The 5,336-nt window shown below is 45.8% G+C and overlaps 1 pseudogene; it reads right to left on the reverse strand.

Annotated features, from left to right (window-relative positions):
* Positions 1-2,978: 2,978 nt before the first annotated feature.
* On the reverse strand, positions 2,979-4,208 carry LOC132015640 (etoposide-induced protein 2.4 homolog; annotated as a pseudogene).
* Between the last annotated feature and the right edge of the window lie 1,128 nt (positions 4,209-5,336).

The following is a 5,336-nucleotide window of genomic DNA, read 5'->3' on the forward strand; positions in this document are numbered from 1 at the left end:
ACCCTACATTCCCTAATTGGTAACTTAAGCTTCAGGGGCCCCAGTAACGTGGATGACTTGCATTTGCCCCAGCTACTTGTCAGAACAGTATAAGGGTAAACCTGTCAAGCAGCCGAGTCGGACACCATGGAAGCAAGTTCTTAATCTATGACTTCATCTACAGTGAAGTTACCTTTGGGCAAGCTGCCTGACCTCTCCAAGCCTGTTTAGTCATGGGATGATGATAGGAGCAATACCCACTTCCCACTTCCTACATGTCTGGCTGAGACGAGAGCCCGTAAATGTCAGCAAAAGCTACTTCTCACCACTGATGTGGTTTGGGAGAGGGTTCCGCGTTCCCTGGGCGTGCACACATAGGCACCAGACCAATGGGAAAGCATCGTTTTCATTTCTTTCATTGGCTCATGCCAAGTTTTGCTAGGGGGTAACTGGCTTAATTTAGTCCTCTGGGTTGTGCAATATTTGCATATGATCTTTGAGTCCAGGCTCTGTTCCCAGAGGCCCCTGCAGCAGCTAAAGATGCTGTCCATAAGCTTCAAGTAGAAACACAGAACAGGCAGCAGTGCAGACAGAGCGTGAAGGACTCTGCTTGGGTTCTGGCCATTAAAGTTATAGCCCAAATGACAATCGTGGAAGTCCTAGGGCTAATTTCCCCTTATTACTGAACTTGAGACAGCTAGGATAAATAAAGCAGATCTTAATCAACAGCATTATAAACAAAAGGCACAGATGGCAGGGAAAGATTGACTGACAGCAGCAAAGAGCCCTAGGCACTCTTGAACACCCCTGGGGCTGGGGTGCTAAAGACTGTGCACCCCCCCCCTTTGTTATACTTTTGCATTTCTGAATTCCAGGAACTCCTTTCCTTGAAGTATATAGCTGCCATCAACAGGATATTAGTGGATGAATGTTCTTTGAAGCCAAAGAAGAAAAAGCCCTCAATGAGGGTCTGAACATGGGGGGTGGGGCGGGGTGGGAAAAGTGGCTGTCCAAAAGGTAGGCAAGCAGCTTCTTGTCCTGCCAGGAAGAGAGGTCAGTGTTTAAATGAACATGGAGAATACAGGCGTCCTTGTTGCCGGGTCTAGAAAAAAGGAAAAACTTAGGGGGCTGTAGGAGAGAGCGACAAGGGAAGTTTAATAAATCTTCTACCAGAAGATTCTAGATTCTTCTCATTCCTCCTTATCCTGCTCTCATACAAAGCACACAGTTCACAGTCATACACACCTGCCTTGTGACTTAAATTTCAAACAACTTCCATGTACTCCGTACTGAACCATGATGCCTTGTCACCCTAACACTTTGGCCACTGCTGTGGGGTCCAGAAGGCATCATCGGAAGAGGTCATCAAACAAGGTCAATCATATCTCTGGATTTTGATCCTCATCTTTAACCACAGTGGAATGGCCTAAGGGAAAGGAATGAGTTTAGAAGCAGAACTAAGAAAGCAAGTTATTTGTGCATTGCAAGGCCGGAGCACCTGAGGGCGTAAGTCAGATATTGCAAAGTTGGGAAAGTTGACTTTGGTAGAAATGAGTTTGAAATTCAAAGAACTGAATGGAATGTTAGGGCTTGAATAAATTGGATCCTCTTGGCTATCCAAAAATGGATGGATCAGTAAAATCAAATGTTCTAAAGAGCTTGTTTCCTATAAGTCCTGTGTGTGTGTGTGTGTATGTGTTAGAGAAAGGATGGTACACAGTAGAGCAGTGGTTCTCAAAGGGTGACCACAGAACTCTGGGTGGGGGGTGCCAAGATCTTTACAGGGGACTTAGAGAGTCAGAGCCATTTTCATAGTAATATTAAAGCAGTGTTTGCCCTTTACACTCTCCATTTCTTATGCGCATACAGTGGAATTTTCTAGAGGCCACATGACGCATGACATGCGATATCACAACAGACTGAGCAAAAAAGCAAGTATAAGAACTCAGTTGTCTTCTCTCAAGCCAGATACTAGAGATTTGCAAAAACAGAGCGATGAGTCTCTTCTTGCGTTTTTTAGTTTTCGAAAAGAGTTCTTTTCTTTTTTGTCGGAAGCCAGCTCACGTTTAATTGTGACATCTTCAAAATTGGACAAGTGTTTTGACATCTGCTCTCCTCCTCATATTTAATCTCTTTAAAATGATAGGAAAACACCAACCAATTACAGACTTAATGGGTTTAATAAGTTAACCCCCCTCGGTTCCTTATTTGCAGCACCCAGTCTTCCTTTGAAATACCAGACAGACCCGGCAGTGGCCAACAGTACACTTCAGGCCTTCAGAGTTCCAAGTTCATGTTCTCTGAGCATTCAGTGTTACAGGGGCCCTCAGCCAGAACTGGCCTCTCCCTTTAGCAGGGGAACTTTAAAGGTACCAGTGAGAAAAGCTTTTTTCCCTTCAAGGGGAAGAAAGAAAATCATTCCTCAAAACCCAGCAGATCTGGCTGGGTTCTGGCCATGGAGCAGGAGAGACCAAAATCTAACCTGAGTTATAAGAAACAGTAGATATCGCTGGCTATAAAGGGAGTGATCGGGAGCAAATGAGATACTCCTTTACCTCCCACATCCAATATATGTGCTTCACAGAAAAACAACAGCAACAACAAAAAACATGTCCACAAAATGCAATAGCTACAATTATAAAATCTCTTCATCCAAAGTTGGTGGAAGAGAGAATGGGGAGCTGGGAGGGCTGGCCAATGGCATAGGGACAAAAATAATATTCCAATCAATCCAGACATGGGGGCTGGAAAGTGCTAGAAAAGAGCTACAGAAAAACCAGGGGTCCATTCAGACTCACCGGTGTTCAAACACACTGGTGTCAGGAAGATTCTGCCTTAAGCACACCAGAGACAACAATCCCAATTCCTCAGAGAGAAGAGAATACACAGAGGGCTCTTGAGAGAGCAGGTCCTGCCTTCCCTGGCAGAGGAGGGGACAAGGGAAAGAGCTCCTACAGCCTCCTTCCAATCTTACCCATTCCCTCTGCATGAAAGGCAGCTCAGTGGCCTGGGGTAGACTTCAGCTTGGCAGGAGACCGATGAGATGAAGGGAATTTTCTGCACAGGCTGAGCTACTCAAGGCGGACTGCTGGTAGACCGTCTTGTGGAAAAGTCTGTTGCTTAAGAAAACTTCCAAGAAGAGGCACAGCTGGAAAAGGTAGGCTTTGCCACTGGTCTTTGTTTCCTTGGTGCTGAGAATGAATAGAGGAAAGAGAATGGAGAAGAGGCAGCCACTGATTATGTACGAGGACTGCATTGCTGCGAGGAAAGCCAAGGACAAGCCAAATCCAAAGTAGTAAGGCCAGTTCCTTTTCTATGTTTGATGACCGCTGGTGTGTTTCAATTCTTTTATTGAACCAATGACATTCAAAGCAGTCCAGCGAGTAGAGAAGGGACATATGCAGAAGACTAACCAGCAAGGTGGTCAGGAAGGAGACTCACAGACATCTGAATGGGGAAAAGAGCGGGCAGCAAAAGGTTGAAGAGCGGGTCAGCAATTCTTTTGCTCACACTAGGGAATGAGGGAGGCTTCCTCCCCGATACCTCAAATGCCAGGTAAGCTATGTCTTGAAACCAAATGGTATTTATAGCTTTGCTAAGTGCGAACAGAGGGGACACCCAAAGAGCGCTGAAAATGGACGTAAGGAAGAATTCCCGCTGCGACCAAACATCTCCATGTTGTGAAGGATCACCAATCATTTGGGCTGTCACTGACTGCAGTACGGGAAGAAACACTCCATAAAAAAGAGGAGATGGGGCACCGGGGTGGCTCAGTGGGGGTTAAGTCTCTGCCTTTGGCTCAGGTCATGATCCCAGAGTCCTGGGATAGAGCCCTGCATTGGGCTCTCTGCTTGGCAGGGAGCCTGCTTCCTCCTTTCTCTCTGCCTGCCTCTCTGCCTACTTGTGATCTCTCTCTCTGTCAAATAAATAAATAAAATCTTAAAAAAAAAGAAAAAGAAAAAAGAAAAAAGAGGAGACTTAACCAGAACGTTGTACCATTCCCAGTGCAGCACTGGAAAACTCTACTAACGATACATGGCTCAATTTCTTGCTTCCTTTCTATACTCCGGGCTCTCCTCCGCGCCAGCACCCTGCTTGCCCTCCTTCCACGCTGCTCCTCTCTCTTGCTCTCTCCGAGCATCTTGTTCTAAGATGCTACAAATTCCTCAGATGGAGTCTTTGATTCCCCTGGCAAGATCCTGGAGAAAGGTTTTGACTCTGTCAGCCATCTCTTCACCACCCAAACTACCAACTACACAGAAGAGAGAGAAGAGGCTCAAAAATCTCATCATTAAGGATCCAGCCCCTCACCCACCACAGGCCCACGCGGTTCCCCTTGGACCTTCTGTGACCAGCCTCATTGCGCATGCCCAGGCCGCACCTGGAGAATTGGGGTGGGGGGCACTGGGCAAAAACAATTCTTTTCATAAAAATTGTATTTATGTTAATACAAGCATGTTTATTATTGTTATTCCTAAATAGATTAATGAAGTATTTTTGAATTTTTCATTTTAGATTTCTGATGTAGCAAATACTCATATCAACGCAAATCAACAAGAGCTCTTTGGGGTCCCCATTTATTTTGAAGAGTGTGAAGGGGCCCTGAAACCAGAAAGTTTGAGAACCACTTCACTAAAGGATTAGAAAAGTGTGGTAATGCTTTTTTTCCTCCCCCCAACACTAGAAACAATGTATAATAAACCCAAATCTTTGTTTTCAGTTCGAATCAGTCAGACAAAGAAGGGCATTTGAAAGGGAAGCAGGAAAAAGACCATACAGAAAAGATATGATCTGCAAGCCCAGATCGTATCACCCTTGACTCATGAACAATGGTCTCTGGAAAAGCCTGATTTCTAATCGTTCTGGTGGAATTGGGAATGATGCTACATCAGAAAGCATGTTGATGGCCTCCTTCTGCCTGGTCCAGTCCTCCTGCTGGGCATCACTGGTCATCAGACCCAAACCCACTTCCTGTTTTAAAAATTAATAATTATAATACGAGCTCTGTTTGCTGGGGAGCTCTCCCACCTGTGGAGGGGTACAGCAAAGTTGACTCTGTAGATCAAGTGGAAACCGTGTACCTCATCACACAGGGTCAGGCTGAGCTCCCAGTTGATACCTTAGTCTGGGGCCAGTGGGGTCTGGACCAGCCAGGGCTTTCTGCTTTCAGCTTGGTGGGTGGGGTGGAGGCTCCCAAACCTCTTTAATCCTCTGCCCATGGGTCCTGTCCCTGGCCCTTCCGAGGCATGCCTCTGTTAGAGAAATGAGCTAAGTGTCCAACTGAGATGTCAGAAAACCCCTCAAGAGATGTAAAAGGGCTCAACAGCCTACATTTTACTGGGCTTTTTGTATTTCAC

This window comes from Mustela nigripes, chromosome 1, assembly GCF_022355385.1.
Source record: "Mustela nigripes isolate SB6536 chromosome 1, MUSNIG.SB6536, whole genome shotgun sequence".
Taxonomy (NCBI): domain Eukaryota; kingdom Metazoa; phylum Chordata; class Mammalia; order Carnivora; family Mustelidae; genus Mustela; species Mustela nigripes.